The following is a 22350-nucleotide window of genomic DNA, read 5'->3' on the forward strand; positions in this document are numbered from 1 at the left end:
CATGCTATGTAATTGGGGCTGCATCTACACTACGAGATAAATTTGAATTTAAAGCAGTTAGCTCAATATTACCACGACTGTCTTCACTGTAGATAATTAGCTCGATTTAGAAAGCACTAATATCAATATCATCGGTACCTGCTCAGTGTAGCGTCAAGCTTGAATTCAGAAGTTCGATTAACGGTCAGTGTGGAAGCGCTGTGTCTTAAAATTGAATTTATTAGCCTCCAGAGGCGTCCCGTAGGTAACCCACAATGCCCTCAGTGCTCTGCTCTGGCCACTGCTCTCAAGTTGAGCAGGAATTGGGTAACAGGAAGTCTGTGGGGTCACGTTTGTATGAGAGGCTGAGAAACATCTTTCTTTCTTTGCTATTAGTGCTGCGAGCGCATCTACCCATTACAAATAGCCCCTGCATGGAGTTCGTGGTTCTGTCTCTCACTTTTTTTTTCCCCTATGCTGCCCGGCACCAGGCGCTGCCCTGCAGCATCACGTGGCAACAAGGCTGTTGTGGGGGCTGTGCTTGCATAAAAGACCAAGAAACTTCTCAGCAGTTTACATTTGTGTACAAACCCCTCTTCCTCCTCCACAGGCACCATGCAGTCAGGGTCTTCCCTGCGCTCAGCCATACCATGGGGATAGCCCCCAACCCAATAAAACGATGTGCCTGCTGCTGACCATACTGCCAGGCAGCACCATATCGTGGCTTTTGCGTGGTTAGGGCTTCAAGGGCAGGAAAGATTTTCAGGGGCTTGGTGCCACCAGAGGGGGGAAGTCTCCCCCAGAAACTAAGATATTTAAGGGGAATAATTCAACTGCCCCCACCACCCCGAAACCCATCCCCAGACCCTTAGCACTGGACCAGTGGGGCTTGCTGCCACTGGGGGCAGGGGGGAAGTGGCTAACATATTTGGGGTAGAGAGGAAAATACAACATTTCGACCAGCTCTGCAGCTGCAGACCACAGCCCTCCCTGCCAAAAATATTTTCAGGGGTTTGGAATGTTAGGAAAAAGATTTTAAATCTTTCTTTGTGCTTTGACCCCACAAAAAACACAGGGCAGAGGGCCAGTTGCAATTCCTGTTTCCATTATCAGTTCAGCATATGAGATTTCACTGCCACTCCCTGGCTTGGCAGTGTCTGTGTAGTAAAGAGGGAAGACAAAGATCTTTCTCCCCAGACTTCTCTATCCCCTTCTTTCTAGTTTTGAGAACACAGTCTGTTTCAGGGATAGGCTGCAGTCACAAGAGTGGGGACAGTCAGTGGATGGCTCGTTGAGAACACAGACTGTGCACAAAAGCCTTATACTGCACTGGAAAGCCCAAGACCCTGCCCTCAGCAACATTTTTTTCAAAAACTTTCATATCTCCTTCTTCAAGCTTTTCAGGGCCCCTGTATTATTTCCAGAGATTGGATGCAGTCACAGAAGCAGGGACAATCAATCAGTAAATGGCCAGTTGAGAATCCAGTTACAGAAGAAAGATTTGTTAACTTTTTTGCCATCTCTGTGGCTGCCCTATTTCTCCTTTCTTCCAACAGGAAGAATGGACATTTGCCTAACACAGGAGGTGAACGAGGAAAATGCAACGTAGGGAGGGGATGTCAAAGACCATTGAGCATACCTAGAATGCTACGAGGATGAGGGAACTGTGGGATAGGTTCCCAGAATGCACTACTGCAACCGTCACTGTTTGCCAACTGAGTGGCAGCAATAAATCGACTCTGTGAGGAGCACGGGGGAGGCGAGGAGAGTCAAAATCAATAATAGATTTTATTTGATCTCGTAGTGTAGATGCAACCTGGGTCTCAGCACGGCAGGAATTAGCTGGCTGACCACAAATAAAAGGACCTTTGAAATGTTAACTGATACTCTTCAGATTTCTTAATGACTGGTTTAACCTTTCAGTAGGAAGCATCAAAAGTGAGTTTAGCGAGCATGTGTCTGATATTTCCAAACATGGACACAAGGTTACAGCTGGAATTCTGCCTCGTGGTGCAGCTCCCTTTGATTCTGAGCGAGGACTGTATGCACACAGGACTCTGCATGCTTCAAACTGCAGGACTGGAACCTAAGGCAGGAAAACAGCCCATCCAAAAAAAAAAAAAAAAAAAGTCACATTGTTTCCTTTCAGTCCCTTTTCAGCCTGCCTGTATGCATCTATTGTGTCTGGTCTTTAAGCATAAGCTCTTTAGGGCAGGAACGGTCTTCTCATTGTTTGCATAATGAGATCTTCGCCCATGAGGGCTTCTAAGTACTATAATCATACAAATAATAAATAAGCTGTCCATCAGCTTATGCAACAACTAAAAGCCGTCAACATTCAAGTCCCATTTACACTAGAATTTTACCTGTACCAGCTTATTGCAGGATAAGGCTTTAATCATTAATTTAAAAATAAAATGCTTGCATAAGCAGTTGTGCCACCCAGAATGGAACGAGTGTTACTAGAACCAGTCATGTGAAATAACGCAACACTTTATTTAGATTTGGGTTGCCAAATTAAACACCTTTCCCTTGCTGGGCAGGCCTTTGACGCTGTTCAGGAATTCAAAGTGTACATATTAAACATGCTGCCATAACTATTCTCAGAACACAATAGTAGAACTACACACTCCACATCAGCTAGTATGGCTGTAGAAGTCATTTTCTAACTCTACAGGTGGTAAGAAGAGAAAGCCAGATTGAACATTTGTTTCTTGACCATTGTGCCCTGCAAGCTGAGCATTTGGGCAGCCACCCAGGAAAGATTCAGGTGCTGCCCAGCTCATTAGCAGAGAGCCCAAAGCCAATTGCCTGTGTTTATTTGAAGTGCACATGTTTATTCAGCCCATGAACGGGAAAAGGTAGAGGGAACAGTGGTCTCAACTTTCCAAAGCTTAGGGTTAACAGCTGGTGGGAAGTGGTAATAGCCAGCAAGCCTAGAAATTTGTCATAGAAAAACATGGAATTTGCATTTGTGCAGAGAATCCAGTTTTGAAGGCAGAGCAGAAAGCAGCAGCTGCTGCCAGGGCCCTCAGATCTGAAGGCAGTGCCGCTGTCTGTAGCGGTGCAGAAGTAAGGGTTACATAGGATGTCTATCACAAAAATATTTGTGATCATTTCAAAATTAAATATATGGTTTCTTGCCAAAAAACTTGCAACAAATTAGACCACTGTGTTGTTAGCAGGGTCTTACCTTGGTGTGATTTAAAAAAAAAAAAATCTGATTTTAAAAAGAGATACAAAAATCCATTTTTCCTCAATTAAAATAAAATGCCATGCAGAAAAGGGCAACAAACAAGCACAACCTTGTGTGGGCCAAAACACATTCCTCCTTCAGAGCTGGGCAGCCAGAGCATGACAACTGCTGGGCAGGATCACAGCTCCGAAAGCAGCACCGTCCTCAGCAGCAGAGAAGCGTGGACAACAATACCCATTGCTTAAATGCCAGCTCAATTATGAAAGTGTTTAAAAAAAAAGCTTGCGTCCCAGTACTCTCATTACAAATTAATGTTCTAATTTTTTCTGTGTGGAATAAATTTTGCTATGTGCACTGAGGCACGTGTGGATATGCACCACTAGTAGAAATACAGGTTGTTGGCACTCTGCTAATCAGCTCTGCCATATTTGAATTTCTACCTGGTGGCTGCCAAGCACACAGCTTACAGGGAACACTGGTTTGGAGCAACTGCCCCAAGGCCCCAAGCACTGGGGAGCCACCCAAGGCTGCTGCCAAAGGCAGCCTGTGGTATTAGCAGGAGACCTGGTGCTGGCAGCAGGGGTTGGGTGCTCAGGGGAATGGGTGGAGCCAGGGAAGGAAGAAGCAGAGCGTGGGCAGTGCCTGGGGTAGAAAGGTAGGGTTTGTCTCACAGGCCCCACACTCCCCTAGTTACAGCCTTGCCTGTAACCACGTGTCTCCTTAACCTTCTCTTTGCTAAGGCAGGTTTTCTAATTCTTTGATTTTTCTCAAATTGGAGTGCGTTTAGAGAAGAGTTATCAACATCCACCTTGAACTGTGAGCACCCGAATGGGAGACGGTATCCAGTAGCCATCACAGGGGTACCAAAAGAAGAGAAAAATCTTTCCTCAGCACCACACTGGAAGCTCATGTTCAGCTGATCACCCTTTGTGAACACGATATCTGTTTCAGAGTAGCTGCTTCCCATGGTAGACCCTTCATCCTGTAAATACGACCTACACCCTTCGTTGCTAGATATTTAAAAAGCACTTTGCTTATGCCCAGCTTACAACATGAGACCCAGAAAATGTCAAATCAGTGACCTGTCTTGTTCATTATTCACCATTCCCTCAGACTGCATCATCTGGGAATTTTAATCAGTGATAATTTTATATCAGGTCATTAATGAAAATGTTAAATACCAGAGGACCAAGAACAGATGCCTCTGGACCCTAATGGAAATATACCTGCTTGATGACAATTCTCCATTTACAGTTACAATTTGAGACCCAGTTTTAAAAACAACTCTTCAACAAGTGCTATCTTTTTAAGATGAGCGGTGTCTGCCTCAGGACATTAGAGATGGAAGGTGGGTGAGGAAATCGTATTGGAATAAGATCAGAGAGAAACTTTTGTGCTATACAGATTAAGCAGTTAACCCATATGCTCTCTGACATTGTATTTAGCTGTGATACCTTGAATACATTTCCCAGACCTGAGCAAGAGCTCCATACAGCTGAAAGCCTTCTTTTTTTCTCACGAACAGCAGTTGGTCCAATAAAAAGATACTGCTCACCCACCTTGTCTACTATTACAAGTAAACTTTCACATGCAGTGGGACCAGAAGGTTGCCAGATATTCAAATATTCTGGATAGTAGAGAGGTATACCTAGCAATGCATAACACTAGAAGAAAAACAATATTACATATTAAGAAACAAATGTATGCAGAAGACTATTTACCAACAAAGTATTGTACACTGTAAACTTATGCCGTATTTGCAGTATTTATTTGTATTTACTTTCACTATGCTGTACTTGTAGAAGATGTAACTAAAATTTACTTATGGGTAAAATACTGGTTATTTGAGAGTTTTGGATGATAGAATGCTGGAAATGAAAGAGTTTACTGTAGTTTTTTTTTTCTAAATCAAAATGTGATGGTGTAATAAGTCAAGTGCCTTACAGAGGTCTGAGTATGTGACACTAACACTATTACCTTTACAGACTAAACTTGTAATTTCACAAAGATGATATCAACTTAGTTTAACAGAACTTTCCCATAAACCAAAGCTGATTTTCATGAATTACATTCCCTTATTACTTTATTAATTAGGTCCCACACCAGCTACTCCATTTATCTTGCCCATGATCAAGATCAAGCTGACAGGCCTATAAATTACCCAGGTGAACTGTTTAAAAATTGACACATTCATTTCCTTCCAATCTTGTGGAACTTCTCCAGTGCTCCAAGAACTGTTGAGAACCAATATAACAGTCCTGCAAGCTCCTCAGCCAACTCTTTAAAACTGCTGAATGCAAGTTGTCTGGCTTTGCTGATTTCAAGTCAAAGATTACTTTCTTCCCACTGGCTCACCCCAAGAAGTGTTCAGGCTCCTTTTCTGCTCCTTCAGCTATGCTGAAAGGAACTCAGTCTAACTTCCATTGGCAAAGTTAGATTTCAGATGTTTATACAGTGATTTCTCAGCTCATAATGGGAAGGAGGTGATACTGACTCATTACAAAAGGAAACATTTGATTAAAATACTTGAGTGAAACTGGGTGTTGAAAGTCCAGATAAAACCCATTTCCTAGCTCAAGCTGATTTCATTTTCTTTCTACTTGAGATTGCATAATCCCTTTAGTTCTCCAATGAACTAGGTTGTTATCCAGAATACTAACCTCATTTTATCAAAACAAAAAAGCAGCCCAGTAGCACTTTAAAGACTAACAAAAAGATTTATTAGGTGATGGGCTTTCCTGGGACAGACCCCACTTCTTCAGACCATAGCCATACCAGAACAGACTCCACTGTCAGTCCCTTAGGTATCATGTCCATTTTCTTGCATTTGGAGAGAGAGATGATGTCTGTCCATTCTGTTTGTACCAGTCTGTCCTAATGATGTCTGTACCAGTCTGTCTGCATAAGCGTGTTCTGGTATGGCGATGGTCTGAAGGGGCATCTGTCCCACCAAAGCTCATCACCTAATAAATTATGTTGTTAGTCTTTAAAGTGCTACCGGACTGCTTTTTTGTTTGATAGACTATAGACTAACACAGTTATCTCTCTAGTTATCTATTGTTTTGACAGTGTATAGACTAGCAGGGCTTACTCGCAGTTATCTCTCTGTTAGCAAACCTCATTTTGTGAGGCTTTAAAAAACGTGGGAGGAAAAAACGTTTGAGAATCTTATTTTGATGCCTCCTTTACACAGGACAAAACAAAAATGGGTACAGGTGGGTGCTCTGAGAACGTGTGTATGACAGAGAATTTTGTGCAGGTAGCGGTGGGGGGCAAGGGTGGACCCCTCTCTGGCGTGCCTCATGCCGGCATGAAGCAGTGACAGAGAGGTAGCCGTGTTAGTCTGTATTCTAGCAAAACAAAAAAGCAATCCAGCAGCACTTTAAAAGACTAACAAAGTGATTTAGTAGGTGATGAGCTTTCGTGGCACAGACCCGCTTCGTCAGGTCGTAGCCAGTCTGTTCCGGTGTGGCTGTGATCTGAAGGAGGGGGTCTGTCCCACGGAAGCTCATCGCCTAACACCATTTTGCTAGTCTCTAGAGTGCTGCCGGACTGCTCTGCTGTTTTGGCAGGAAGCAGCCACCGGCTCCCCCGGCCACACCTGGAAACCACGCGCATCTCGGAGCGCCTCCTGTGCGCGGATGGGCCAATACCGTACAGATCCGTCTGCTGTCACCGGGCCCCGACTTAGAGGGCAGCGCGCCTGCCCTGTGCGCATGGGACCCTGGCGCAAAGCGGTCCCGGGGGCAGGGAGAAGACACGTCACCCTCATCTAAGCGGGGCGCGGGGCTGAGCCGACAGGGCGCAAGCGCCCGGCAGCCCCGCAGCCCGCGGGCCGGCGGATGTCACTGGACGGCCCCTGGGACACGGGCCTCCCGCGTGCTCAGCGCCTCCAGCCCCCGCAGGACGGGTGCGGACCCGCGCCCGGGACTCCCAGGCCCCACCGCGGAGCGAGCAGTGGGAGGGAACAGGAGCCCCGGCGGCCCCAGCACCCGGCCGGGCACCTGCAGGCTCTGCCCCGCAGCCTGCGCGCGGCCCGGCCGGGGAGCGACCTGCCCCGCCCCGCCCGCCCGAGCCGAGCCGAGCCGAGCCGAGCCAGCGGGCGGGGCGGGGCCTAGACCCCAGCGGAGGGTTTAACCCGGGGCCCGGCTCAGCCCCGCCCCCCCCGGCCAGTGGCGGGGACCCCACGCGCCTCGCACCGGGGGAGGGGGAGATCGGGGGTGCCGCGCCTGGGGGGCGGGACGGGGACCCAGCGGCCGCACCTACCGGCTGCAGGAGGAGGCCGAGGCCGAGGCCGCCCCGCCGCGCTCCGGGCTGGTCTCCGCCGCCGCGGGCGGGGAGCGGCTCGGCCGGGCGCTGGCCCTGCTCCGCCGCGGCCGGGGGGGCTTGTCCCCGAGCGGGCGGCGGGCGGGGGCGGAGCCGGGCCCGCTCTCCATGCCCGGGCCGGGCCGCGGCGGGATCGGGCTAATGGCGGCAGCACCACCACAGCGGTTTGAAAATGGCGGCGGCCGCAACGCGGGCCAATCAGCGCTGCCGCTAGTTGCCAGGAGACGGCGGGGCGGGCGAGGGGCGGAGCTGAGGCCGCGGGCGTGAGGGGGCGGGGTTGCGCGTGCGCTGTGCAGCCCTGTGGCTCCCACGAGGGCGCACAGAGGCCGGGAGAGGCAGCTTGCCCCACCCTTGTCCCACAATGCCCTGGGGGGCTGGTACCATTGCCCTGCTGCCCCTCTGGCACCAGGACAGCATGACGCACCCAAAGCCTTGCGGACACGAGCGGCACCCACCTCTGGGGGCTGCATTTCTTCAAGTGGTGCACGTTCCCACACACCTGGGTGCATGTAACATTTTATTCCGCACATGGGCAGAATAGGGACCAGCAGGCTCCCAAGCTGAAGGTGTCAAGGCTGTTCAGGTCCCAGCCCCCAAAGCATCAGTCCCCACAGCTGCTTTTAGCACATTAGTGCCATGCCGCAGAGCACGGCTGTCTCAGGGGCCATACCGAAACTGCTCATTTGTTTGCACCCTGCTGCCTTAAGGGCATTAGGCTCTAGCCCTGGCATGTATCATTTTGGAGGGCCAGGCTCACCCCAGGACAAATTAGCTGAGCTGATTGTCAGGGCTGCATAATTGCACTGGAACTACTAGTTAGCCAAGGAAATTAAAACAGGAGGGAAGCAGCCGTTGACAGAGAAGCCTGCCCAAGAGCAAGCCACAAGGTATCTAGTGCAGAGGTGTGCGAAGGTCGGAGGGCCCTGTTAGCTACAGGGATGAAAAGTGTGGGCCCCCAATCTAATGCATGAGGACTTGAGCTACTGATTTCGTACAAACCAAACCAGCAGTCAGGTAGCATTTTACAGCACTTCAAATCTGAAGAAGGGAGTCTGTCCCAGGAAAGCTCATCACCTAATAAATTATATTGTCAGACTTTAAAGTGCTACATGACTGCTGGTTTGTTTTGTTAGAATACAGACTCACATGGCCACCCCTCTGTTAGTATTTGATTTCATACAGTGCTGGAATCTACAGGATACTCAATATTATCTGTATCTATTGCCGTCACTGTTTTTATCTCTGCAGATATTTTTGCCCAGCCAAAGCTACTCCTTTCCCCAGGGCAGGGAATGATGGTTTTAGCATAGCTTAAGACATTTTTTGCAGATCTGCAAAAATCAATGTTGCCAAATTCTACTATTTTAATCAGCAGCCTCGCCCAATGTCAGGGAGTGTGCTCTGTGCTCCATCTGCTGTCAGATGTGACTCTCTCTCAGCAGGGAGAACAGAAGGTTTATAAATCAACAGGTTGAGATAGGATGGGGTTTCTGGGCACAGCTAGAGAAATCAATCCAAGTACCTTTGCTTCAAATCCAGGCTACTCACTGCCCCAGGCTGGGATTTCCTTCTCAGTAAGGCAAAATACAACCAGCCACCATAGCACCTCTGCACCCCCATTGGTCAGCCAGAAGCCACAGGAGCAAACCCACAGACTTCTAAGCTGCTCTACCAGCCCAGACCAACGACCCCCAACTTCAGGTGAGGGGCTCTTAAATCTGTTTCACCAAACATCATACAGATTCTTCGGACCCCAAAGGGCCCAGCCCCAGTTCCTGGTCAATATATACTTGGCGCTTACCCAAAACGACACACTCACCAGTTGTTTAGATCTAATATCAGAAAATTTATTCACAAAAAAGAAAGAACAGGGTTAGAGAGAAGAAGTGGTAAAGTGATATTTTACATGCATCAGCCATAACTACTGATGCAGCCAGCAATGTTGTTTGCTGATTTTTGAAAGCCTCTGAAAGTTCATTTCAGGTTCCGTAGATTCAGTCGCTGGATCATTGTAGTTCTGGCCCGCTGAGGTCCACATGCTGGAACATGGACCCTTGGAGACCACAAGACAAAGGATCCAAGATGGACACTGCTAATTCCACACCATTGTTCTCTCTTGTTGTTGTCTCCTGTGTTCTTCCCATTGTCCCTCGAGGGTCTGCCCCCACCTGACCCAGGTGGGCTGTTGTGGCAAACTGCCTTTGGATGAATCCCAGGAGACAGCCTTACGTTTCTGAAATGGACCCGTTCCTTTATTTCAGTTCAGGTCACCTGACCTTTGGGCTGCATCCCATTGACAGGTCCCAAGCATCCGGGATGTGGGTTTGATGTCTGAGCACTTGTCTATAGTCCATTCATCCTGCCTGGGGCTGAGTTCCCACCTCCCATTGTGAAGCTTAGCACTGAACATTTTCTAACACATGTACCTAGCTAAAATCTGTCAGAGAGGTAGCCGTGTTGGTCTGTATCTTTGAGAACAACAAGAAGTCAGCAGGTCTTTACCCACGAAAGCTTGTGCTCCAAAATATCTGTTAGTCTATAAGGTGCCACAGGACTTCTTGTAGCTAAAATCTATAACTTTACCTACAAATATGGTTCAGACACACCAGTAGCACACACAGATTCAGGGTATCATCAGCTTTCATTTGACACTTCACACGACCCCCCCACCCAGCACAATATTTGGGGCCAATAGCCACACTGGGCATTAAAATGGCTTCCAGACCCAATATAAAAATCTGGTCACAAGACACAGGGATACAACACAGCTCAGAGCTGTCAGTACAACAACCAGACACAGGCGGTCCAATCCGTTTTGGATAGAGGAGGCCCCACAGGCCATGGGCCCCCTTTGTCTCTCTCCCCCAGCCCAGGCTGGCAACCCTTGCAAGTCCCAGTTCCAATTCAGAGTCGCCAAGCGCCAGCAGCCCGCTTTGTCCTGTTTCCCAGGGAACGAAGGTGTCGCCTGTGAGCTTATAGGATAAAATTTTGAAGTCGGCCATGATATTTGCTAAGAACCACTGTTCCAAAATGGAGGCTGATAAGCCCCAACCCCCACCCCACCCCAGCCCTCTGGGGAGGGCATCCTAGTTGATGTAATACAAGTCCCTAGGCAGCCACATTCCAGGAAGGGAGCCTGTGGGGAGGGGAATTGGATGACGGTCATACCCCGAGATACACCCATTCGGGTGACGAGAATTCGACTTCACAAGGAGTTTCCTTTTATACCCCTACTTTGGCTTAGGAGGCATTTCTTCGCATCTGCGAGGACTGATTTGGATTTCGTGCGCCTCAGCAGTCCGTGGCCGCCCTGCAGCGGGAGAAAGGCCGCGGCTCCAGGCAACGGCTGCCCGCCCGGCGCATCTCTCCACAGCGCCCAGTGGCTGTTTCCCAGAGTCCCCGGCCAGCCACAGCGGGCGCCCACCTCTGGAGCCGGGAGAGGAGGGGACAGTGCCCATCCATGGAGCCACCACCGCCCTGGGCACCTCGGCCCACCTCCGCCTTTACCTTGACACTGCTGTGGCTGGTCTGGGTCTCCGCCTCAGCACTGCAGCAGCGGTGCGCCCCGGCCCGGCCAGTGGCCGTGGGCTCCCTGTGCTCCTAGCTGTGCGAGCTGGGGCCAGGTGGAGTCTGGCGGCTCTGGTAGGTGAGCACCGAGGGGATGGAGTCGGCCGTGTCAGTCTTGACGAAGAGGCCACGCAGGGGGGCGGTGGCGCGGTGTGGGGAGGTAGACTCATCCGAGTCCTGGCGGTAGGGCACCACTCGCCCCCTGTGGCGTTCCATCCCATTTAGTGCCTGGCTCGTCTACCGCTGCCGCCTCAGCCACCGCTGGTGGGGCCTCTCCGCCGCGGAGCCCCGTACGAGCCAGGCATCGCCCCTCGCCAGCCAGGGGTCCCCTGAGCCTGCCCTCTCCCTGCTTAACCTAAGCTGCGCTCAGGCCAGGCTGCCTCCCCATGCCCTGCTCTGCCCTGCCAACCCCCCAGAACCAGCCCCACTTCTGCAGCCGTGGGCAGCTACCCAGCTTTGCGCCCCCCTCCCAGGCACTCTTCGATTTCCCTTCCCCTCGCAGCCCTGTCTCTGCACCTGGGACAGGCCCCCGAAAGCAGGTAAACAGCCATATTCTAGAGTAATTACTGAAGGGAAAATGCCTTGTTAGGTTGTGTTATGATAACTAATGTTAACTATTGAAGTAACTGTGTTCATTTTAATGGGATTTGGTGGTGTTTTAGCATAAATGAGTGTAAATTTTGGGGCTCAGGAACGTGTAAAATTTTTTCATGGTGAAATTAATGGTAATTACGTTTTCGAATTCGCCCTAAAAGGGGTTTTTCAGGAACGAATTACCCTCGTAAGGCGGGGGTAGACTGTATAGTTAAAGAGCCACTGACACGTTTCTTTCACTATCTTCTGCTTTGATCCTGAATTGCCCGCTTGCTTTGATTCTGTAGAGACAACACGAATGATCGTGTCTGTGCGGAGACTACATCAGGATGCCAGACGAGACATCACTGCTCTACACATCAGTGTATGACAGATGAGAGATCACTTTATACATCAACGCTGAGGACCGCACTCTTCAAAGGACTTGTTGTTTGTAGATAAAATGCTCTGTAAACTGTGCGCAGAAACTCTTTGGAACTCCCAGATTGTTTGTTAATTCACATGGATTGCTCATTGATTGTTCATTGATTATACTCATTTCCTTACTCTCTGCTCCTATCCTTTCCTCTGCCTATCAGATCTCTATATAACCAATCACATCTTGATGCCGAACAGATATTTTGGAGCATAAGCTTGGCCACGTCCACAGGATGAATGATGGAAGGATTCCAAAAGACATCCTGTATGGTGAGCTAGCCTCTGGCAAAAGACCTCCCGGACGCCCCCAGTTGCGCTACAAAGATGTCTGCAAGAGAGACCTCAGAGAAGTAGACATCGAGCTGGACAACTGGGAAGAACTAGCAGACGACCGCAGCAGATGGAGGCAGGGGTTACACAAGGGCCTTCAGAAGGCGAGATGAGGACCAGACAGCTAGCAGAGGAGAAGCGAGCGCACAGAAAGCACACTAAGGACTTGCCAGACACCCACCACATCTGCAAGAGATGCAGCAAGGACTGTCACTCTCGTGTGGGTCTTCACAGTCACAGTAGACGCTGTAAATGAAGCCCTCAATTGAAACTATAAAGGGCGCGATCCATAGTCTATGCAGACTGAAGGATGCCTACCTACCTAAGCTTTCGTGGGCAAAGAGCTGCTTCATCAGGTGGGTCTTTGTCCACGAAAGCTTACTAGCATACTAGCAGGGTTGAAAGAAGCAACTTCCTCTGCAAGAACAGTTGCCTCTGTTTGGATTGTTCTTTACCCTGCAAGAAACCCTGAAGATAAGACACAGTAGGTGCGTCTACACTTGCATTTCTCTTTCAAAAGAGGTATGCAAATGAGGTAAATCAAAAATGAAAATGAGGTGTAAATTTGCATATGTTGCACCTCATTTGTATATTCTAATTTCGACAGAGCTTCTTTCGAATGAAGAAAGCCAGTGTAAATGCTGCTCTTTCAAAAGTAAACCCATCTTCAAAAGAATCCTTCCCATTAAATAAAGGGAAGAAGGATTCTTTCCAAGATGGGGTTTAGTTTCAAAACAGCAACGTTTACACTGGCTTTCTTCTTCTGAAATTAGAATATGCAAATGAGGTGCCAAACATGCAAATATACACCTCGTTTGCATTTTTGATTTACCTCATTTGCATACCTCTTTCGAAAGAGGAATACAAATGTAGATGTACCCAGCCACTACCTTCCTTTGGGGACAGCTGAGGACAGGGACACACTCCAGCCAATAAAAAAAAGTTTTAAAATGCAGTAGTCCCTTGAGTTACGTGAGGGCTGCGTTCTCACACATCCTCGCACAACTCGAACTTCATGTCAGCCAAGGGGGTCTTTTTTTCCCCTGCGGGAACAAACATCCTCCAGCCAGGAAGCAGCAGGAGCACCTGGAGCTCCTTTTGAAAGGTAAGTCCTAGGCTGGGGAGGAGAGCTGGAGAAGTTTAAGCCTGGCGCAGGGTTGGGGCCATGGGACGGAGGTTAAGCCTGTGGCAGGTTAGGGGGTGGAGTTGAGCCAGGGCCACATGCGGGCAGGGGCTGAGCCAGAGCTGCGTGCAGGTGGTAAGCCAGGCCACAGAGTGGGGAGTGTTGAACCAGGGCAGGGGCGGTGAGCCAGAGCAGGGCTGCAGGGGGTTCAAACAGGGGCCGGTGGGCAGGAGGAAGGATTGAACCAGGGCTGCCTGGGGCCAGGGGCGTTGAATTGGGGCTGCGCGGGGCTAAGCCAGGGCCAGGGGGAGCAGGATTCTGAGTTGCACTTAACTCGCATTAATGCCAGTTAAGCACAATTCGAAATCGCATATTTTGATGCTTTACTGTATTATGAAGACTGGATTGCAAGCTGATTCCACCGAAGGTTGGACTGCTTTACCACTAACTTCTGGCTCACACCATGGTGGAAGAACCTTTGAGAAGACCTAAATCAGGGGTCTGCAGCCCCCAACATGAGCACCCAGAGTGGCACGTGAGCTGATTTTCATCGGCACGTGTGGCGGGTGCTCAGCCCCACCCCTCCTCCCCCATGCAGCCGGGATCTTGCTCAAAGCCAGGCTGCTTGTGGATTGACAAAAGACCAGATAATGCTCCCAACCACTCCCGAAGCTGTGCAGCTCCGCATCTTCATTGCTTTATTAATGAAGCTGTTGTGAGTAGGACTATTAGTGACTTGAAAAAGTCTCACTGGCACTTGGACTGTACTGTAGATCCCTGACTTACGTGGAGGTTGTATTCCTGTGCAACCTCACGTAAGTCAAATTTCGCGTTACTCGGGGGAGCCAGGAAACTGACCGGTGCAGCAGTGCTGGTCAGTTTCCCACTTCTGTGAGTGGGGGGAACTGGTGCCTGGCCCCCTGCTACCTGCCACTCACAGGAGTCGGGAAATTGACCAGCATTGCTGCACTGGTCAGTTTCCTGGCTCCCCTGAGTGGCAGGCAGCCTGAAGCCAGATGCCAGCTCCCTGCTGCTCAGAGTCCCATTAACTCAAGATTCGTGCAACTTGAGTGCACGTATCTCGGGGTTCTACTGTACACAGAGGACAAAAGGTCAAATTTTGGCACTGTACCTGGGAAAGATTGCTGACCCCAACCTAGATGAATATGGTCTTCTGTAGGACTGCCTCAACTTCCATTTGACAGGAATACGTGACACGTGTGTGTGTTGGGGGGACATATAGGGTCACACATCCCCCTAGATTTGGTGCTTGGTTTGTACTAACATTCTCTGTAACCACCCTTTATGCACCTCAGCACTGTAAGTTGCTGCACAAAATCTTTTCCTAAACGGCTGGGCTATTCAGAGGCAGCTTGCAAGCCCAACAAAGATATGCAGTGTGCAGCTGCTTTCAGAAGAAAGTTGCATTCTATGCTGCAAAAGACTGGAGTCTGAGGATTTCCTTGTTACAGGGCAAAGCAAACGTAGGGGACTGTCCCTCAGTGCAAAAGTCTGAGAGTCCAGAAAGGTCAGCTGGTCCTTCTTTCCGACACCTGCTATGGCAGGAGAGTAAATGGAGGGATAAGCAGGAAGAATACATTAGAGAGATTAGATTTACTAAGAGCGTGGCCGTCTTCTGCAAAGCCAGAACAGTCCCATTTTGAGTCCTGGAGTGGTTTGAGAAGATCAGACTCAGAACAAATTTTATTTTATCGACTTGCAGACTTGTCGTGTGATAAATTGCAGAGCTGGGAAGTATCATTCCAGCCTTTTGTTCCCACTTCAATTGTTGGTCAGAAGTTGGACTCATCCAGCCAATACCCAGTATTCTCTTTTTTTCTATATTTCCTAGGTTAGGGTTAGCATTCAGGTTCATCTTCTTCCAACCCATCTTCCTCACAGGGATTTTAAAGAGCAGATTAAACAAACCCCTGTCAGGGATGGTCTTAGGGTCAGCAACCTGTCCAAGGCAGAGTGCTGAATTTTGACCTGTGACCTCTATGTATGGTCCCAGTGCCAATACTACTTGTTAGAGCCAGTAAGAGTCCTACTCACAACAGCGACATTAATAAATACGCAAAGATGTAGAGCTGTGCCGATCAGGAGATGGTTGGTAACGTTAGCTGGTCTTTTCTCAATCCACAGGCGGCCCAATGGAAATCCCTTTTTTTGGCGATATTATGGGCCTCTTAAACTTGATCTGGGAGTGCCAGGACCTGGACTCCCAGGCTCAGAACTCCCCTTCCCCAGCATCCAGCATGTGGCAGGCTTGGAGTGTAGAGCCTTGCAGGCCAGATCAGGCAAGCCAGGGCCGGATGCAGACCACAGGCTATGCCGGGGGCTGGAGGCGGGGGGACTGGAAGCAGCTTGGCATGGTGTAGGGTTAATTAGTAAAAATAATAATAATTATTCATATTTGTATCAATTTATATTTGTGTAATTCATATTTGTTATGTTGTAAGCTGTAATTTGTACCTGAACAAAACCAGACTCCATATTGTAACCAAGGACCCATTTTAACACCATACTCCATTTTGTAAAGCTCTCTTTGGGCTGAACTCTTGCCTAGTTAAGTGAATAGGGTATGAATTGCATTCTTGACCTTTCCCCGCCCGCTTCTGCCCCTCTACTCTCTGATTTGCTCACCTTGATCATTTTTTTTTCTGGTAACAGAGAGGGAGCCATGCTAGTCTATATACAATCAAAGCAAAAAAGCAGGCAAGAAGCACTTTAAAGACTAACAAAATAATTTATTAGGTAATAATAATAATAACAATAAATTATTTTGTTAGTCTTTGAAATGCTACTTGACTGCTTTTTTGTTTGGATTTTTTTTTCTAATTTGTCCTCCTTGATTACTGTTTTTGGTTCTCTGTGCCTTAAATATTGAGTCTGTTCTGTGGGTCTGTCCCAGGAAAGCTCACCTAATACATTATTTTGTTAGTCTTTAAAGTGCTATTTGACTGCTTTTTTGTTTTGATAATTGTATTAGATGTGTGAATGGGGTATGTGTGATTGATCGTCAACACCAGCCTGTCCTGAAGACCAGACACAAGGGGCTGACGACTGCAGACAATTCCCTGAAGGTGAGAAAAAGATCCACCCCAAAGGCAAAAGAACAAAGTCCCATTAAGGACGAGCTGAAAAGTCGTGTCTGAACACTGAGGCAGCCTGACCCATAGGCTGACATCTAACTTGAAGCCTACAAAAGAAGGGGTGAGAAGGGAAGGCCTCTGGGTAATGTTCTGCTTGTAACATTGAAGAGCATCGGTGCACGCCCGACGGAGACCCGGCTCTTCCTCATGCCCAGCTTTCCTGGCCAGTTAGCCACCACGAGCTGCGAATTCAAGCCACGAACTCCAGCTACAGACTCCAGCTACGATCAGGACTGGTAATTATACAGCAGCTGCAGAACACAGGAGTGCGCTTGTGTGTGTGTAGGTATTAGGCATTAGATATTGGTTATATTCTTATAATGAACGTGGCCTACTGCCTTGTCCCCTGAAAAAGACCCTGTGTGTATTTTCTTCATAACAATGGCGCCACGGCCACTTGCTGCGTTCCTGGGGCTTCATCCCGCTGCTCTGATTGGCTGCAGTTCTGACCAATCAGAGCCCCAGAGGGCAATGCCTGAGAGGAGAGGGAGGGGGAGCAGAGCCACATGCACCTGGGGTGAGCAGGTGAGCTGTACCCTCATTGCCCAGATCCCAGACCCCGTGACTACTCCTGCGCCTCCCTCACTGTCTTTCTGTACCCTGACGTATTTCAACTTTTTTAATGGGATGGACGAGCCTGAGACCCAGCTGCATCCCGCTTAGGAAATTTCACCCCCCTCCCAAGAGAACCCACCGTCCACTTTGAGCACCTCTAGCCTATCTAGGTGACCCAAGGTCCCTTGTGGTCTACGACTAAAGCCTTAAGACATCCAGGCTCCATCTGCACTTGCGTTCCTCTTTCGAAAGAGTAATGCAAATGAGGGGAATCGAAAATGCAAATGAAGCATTGATATTATGTGATGGGGTTCAGGGATCCCCATGCACTGCACCCCGTCCACTGGCAGGAGTGACTCTCACTCAGCAGGTGCAACAGGAGGTTTATTAGGCAACAGATGCCCAGTTTCTCACAGTAGCGTCAGTACAGCCGTCAGAGACAGTCATTCCAACCCGTCCTCGGGAGAAGAGCCCAAGGGGTGCCCCTCTGGGGTGTAGCTTTCCCCCTCCTCAGGCTGGCTGCCTTCCAGCTCCCTCTCCCCAATAGCCTCTAACTGCCGCCCTGATTCAAAACCAGCTCGGCTCCTCCCTCCTCTTTATTCAGGGCTGAGGTGTTATCTGCTTGCTGAGGTTATAGCCCCAGGGTCATCTTTAGCCACTGGGAGCTGCTCTGCTTGTTGCCCACATCCAGCCTGAGTCTCACACATGCATTCCCCCCGGCTCCATCACATATTACATATCTTGTTCTTCATTTGCATAATCTCTTTCTGGGCAAGATTCTTTCGAAAGCAAAAAAGCAGCAGGGCTTTTTCAAAAATAAACCCCATCTTCCAAAGAACCCTGCATCTTATTTTGTTTCAGGAAGAAGGGCTCTTTCGAAGATGGGGATTATTTTTGAAAGAGCCCCACCTACACTGCCTTTTCTTTTTTTTTTTTTTGAAAGAAGCTCTTCCAAAAAACAATTATGCAAATGAAGCACCAGATATGTAAATTGATGCCTTATGTGCATTTTCAATTTACCTCATTTGCATTCCTCTTTTGAAAGAGGAATGCAAGTATAGATAGGTTGGACGTTCGGAAAAAGTTCCTAACTGTCAGGGTGGTCAAACACTGGAATAAGTTGCCAAGGGAGGTTGAAGAATCTCCATCTCTGGAGATATTTAAGAACAGGTTAGATAGATGTCTGTCAAGGATGGTCTAGACAGTACTTGGTCCTGCCATTGGGGCAGGGGGCTGGACTCGATGACCTCTCAAGGTCCCTTCCAGTCCTAGTGTTCTGTGATTCTATATAGCTCCAGGCTCTGGGGATTGGAGTCCTCTTGTCCCTAGTATTTAAAGCCATTTAAGAAGCTATCTTGTATGTGATTCATTCAAAAAGTACTTGCACTTACTTCCTCGGTACCTCTTTAGGATCAAAATGAGCCTTGAACCGAAGTGCCACTGTTACTCATCAAGCTCCAGGCAATGGAAGCATTAGAATCACAGAATCACAGACTCACAGGGCTGGAAGGGACCTCAGGAGGTCATCTACTCCAGCCCCCTGCTTCAAGCAGGATCAACCCCCACTAAGTCATCCCAGCCAGGACCTTGTCAATCCGGGACTTAAAAACCTCAAGGGATGGAGAATTCACCACCTCTCCAGGCAACACATTCCAGTGCTTCACCACCCGCCTGGTGAAGAAGTTTTTCCTAATATCCAACCTACACCTCTCCTTCTGTAACTTCTGACCATTGCTCCTTGTTCTGCCATCTGACACCACTGAGAAGAGTTTCTCACCCTCCTCTTTCGAGCTCCCCTTCAGGAAGTTGAAGGCTGCTATTAAATCACCCCTCAGTCTTCTCTTCTGTAAACTAAACAAGCCCAAATCCCTCAGCCTCTCCTCATAGGTCTTGTGCTCCAGCCCCTTCATCATTTTTGTTTCCCTCTGCTGAACCTGCTCCAGCACATCCACAACCTTTTTATACTGGGGGACCCAAAACTGGACACAATATTCCAGATGTGGCCTCACCAGTGCCAAATAAAGAGGAATAATCACTTCTCTAGATCTGCTGGAAATGCTCCTCCTAATGCACCCTAGTTTGCCGTTAGCCTTCTTGGCTACAAGGGCCCACTGTTTACTCATATCCAGCCTTTCATCCACCATAACCCCTAGGTCCCTTTCCATCGTACTGCTGCTGAGTCAGTCAGTCCCCAGCCTGTAACAATGTTTGGGATTCTTCCGCCCCAGGTGCAGGACTCTGCACTTCTCCTTATTGAACCGCATCAGATCAGGCTAGGAAAGCCACAGCGGTAACTCTGCCAAGAGATAATTAAGTTGCTTGAGCTTTTCGAAGTGATCTCTTTGGTGTATGGGACGTGTCAAATGATAATATGTGTGTTTTGTGGGAGGCTCTAGTTTAGTGTTAGGCTTTGTGGTGGATAGTGGGTGAAAAAGTCCTCTCCCAGCTCCCTGGGACAATAGCAACCAGGAGCAGCAAACAGGTGAGTTTGGGGAGGGAATGGAGAGGCCCAGGTGCACCCACTCCATAAATATTCTCTAAGGTTATTCCCACAGCCATGCAGTGTTCATCCACGGGCGGAATAAATTTTATTATGTGCACCAAGGCCTGTGCCGATACGCACCACCCAGCTGTCAATCAGCACTCAGCCTGTAAGCACTCAGCTAACAGGGGCCACTGTAGCCGTCCTCTCCCCCAGGCCCGCCCCAAAGGCAGCGCACACCCTGCTGTGCATGCAGCAGGAGGAGAAGCGGGACAGGTGTAAGGCTAGCAGGAGAGCCAGGGCTCTCCAGCGTATTGCCCTGACTGCGGCATAGGTTCCCCTGCCTTGTGGGCAGACACGTGCACTCAGTGCTCACGGGCCTCGGAGGGACAGAAAGGGAGCGCCAGCTGATGGAGGAACATAGCCCCCAATCCCCACCTGACCTTCCCATGGCACATTACCTGGTGGGGGCCGGGGAAGGAGCTAGCCGCCACCTGGAGCAAGCGAACGCTCTGCTCTGGATGTGGTGCCCCCAGGGCAGTTGGGGGACGGTGGGGGGAGGAGGCAGGGACACCTGCACAGAGTCCTTGCCTCACAGGCCTCCAGACCCTGCAGTTCAGGTGGCTGGTGCTGTGACAAGCTGTGATGGAGTGGGGGATGGTTGTGTGTGTGTGTGTGTGTGTGTGTGTGTGTGTGTGTACAGTGTGGGGTTCACAGAGGTTGTGGGGCTCCTGCTGACGGTAACCTGGTGACCAGGTGACACCTCTGGGCTGCAGACAAAAGACAGGTGGAGCCTGAGGGGTTTGAATTGGAGCTGGGAGTTGGAAGCAGTTAGTCTGGGCTGGGAGAGAGAGAGACAAAGGAGGGGTCAAGGCCCCGGCTCTGGGGCCCCCTTGGGGCCTCCTCTCCCCAGCATGGATTGGACTGTCTGTCTCTACTGGCTGCACTGACTCCTCTGTACGACGCTGTGTCCTGTAGGCGAATAAACCCACTGTTCTCCTGCTGAGCGAGAGTCACTCCTGCCTGCGGACGGGGTGCAGAGCCTGGGGGACCCCTGAACCCCATCACACAAGCCACACCCTGCATGTCAGAGCACAGCGCCGCTTGGTTAAAGGCGGCCCGGCCGTGCCCATCCCTCCGTGACAGAATTGCTGGGGGGAATCCGAGGGAGGGGCGTGGTGGCCTGGCATTGTACAGCCACGCGGGTGTGGCCCGGTTGACTCCGGTGTCCTAACCGGGTTAGGGGGTGAGACAAGCCAGGCCACATCTGAGTGAGTCGCCCTGTGAGGCGGCAACGCCACACGCTGAAATTTGGCCCAGGCGGCGTGTCAGTAACTCCGCCATGAAGCCACTGAGAGCTCCATGCCAGTCCCAAGCCTAGATGAAGGAGGGTTGGTCAGATGTGTGTCAATGCGCTGACCGTCAAACAGCAACACAAATGAAATCTGATGCCAGTAAAACCAAATGTTAAAAGAGGCCGGCTCGGACCTCGCCCGGATAAACAAGATCTGCAATACCAATCGAGCAACCGGGGTTGGGTCGATAAGTTGGCTACCGAAAGAAAATTCCACCTAACACATATGCTATCCATTGGAACATGGGACGTCCAAACAGCTGGAAAATTAGAGCTGCTTCGGAAGGAAATGGAGAGATATCGATGTGATCAGAATGAACGACGAACGAAAAATCAAGACCCTGGTGTTCGGCACAATGGAGGGTTCGAATAGGAGAGGCCGACCCCATAGAGAATGGATAGATGATGTAGTAGTTTGGTGAGGAGCTAGTCTATGGAAACTAAGCCACTCTGCACTGGAGAGGGAAAGATGGAAGGAACTAGTGAGAGAGGCATCAGACACCATCAAGCCCAGTCTCCTGTCTGCCAACAGTGGCCAATGCCAGGTGCCTCAGAGGGAATGAACCGATCAGGGAGTCATCAAGTGATCAATTCCCTGTCGCCCATTTCCAGCCTCTGGCAAACAGAGGCTAGGGACACCCTCCTGCCCATCCTGGCTAGTAGCCATTGAGGGACCTATCCCCCATGAATGTATCTAGTTCTTTTTCAAACTCTACTATAGTCTTGGTCTTCACGACATCCTCCGGCAAGGAGTTCCCCAGGTTAACACACAGCACACAGTTAACTTGTTTTATAATAAGGTGATTTAGATTCTTCTTCCCAGGTAGTTACTCAGATTAGGCACCTTTTTAAAAAAGCTGGTTTATTTAATCATTTGAGTTTCAAAGTCATTAGAGTCCAGATTAAAATTAGAGAAGCTGAGAGACAATTAGCTTTACTCATTTATTACAGACAAACCCTTGAGAGAACAACAGACAAAGACAATCTGGCAACTCCTAAGGAAAAAAAAAATTGTCTCTGCACAACTGTGTGTTGTGTGAAAAAATATTTCCTATTGTTTGTTTCAAACCTGCTGCCTATTAACTTCATTTGGTGACCCCAAGTTCTCGTTTTGCGAGAAGGACTAAATAACAATTCCTGGTTTATTTTCTCCACATCAGTCATGATTTTATAGACCTTGATCCCATCTCGATAGACCCCCTTAATTGGCCTTTTTCCAAGCTAAAATGTCCTAGTCTTATTCATCTCTCCTCCTATGGCAGACGCTCCACA

The 22350-nt window shown here is 49.3% G+C and overlaps 1 long non-coding RNA gene across 1 annotated transcript in view; it reads right to left on the reverse strand.

Moving 5' to 3' along the window:
• Positions 1-7579, reverse strand: part of LOC142001182 (uncharacterized) — a 54323-nt gene extending 46744 nt beyond the window's left edge. The window contains exon 1 of the long non-coding RNA XR_012642408.1: positions 7442-7579. This is a non-coding gene — a long non-coding RNA (uncharacterized LOC142001182). The remainder of the gene's footprint in view (positions 1-7441) is intronic.
• Positions 7580-22350: the final 14771 nt, after the last annotated feature.

The sequence above is a fragment of the Carettochelys insculpta genome, chromosome 1 (assembly GCF_033958435.1).
Source record: "Carettochelys insculpta isolate YL-2023 chromosome 1, ASM3395843v1, whole genome shotgun sequence".
Classification (NCBI taxonomy): domain Eukaryota; kingdom Metazoa; phylum Chordata; order Testudines; family Carettochelyidae; genus Carettochelys; species Carettochelys insculpta.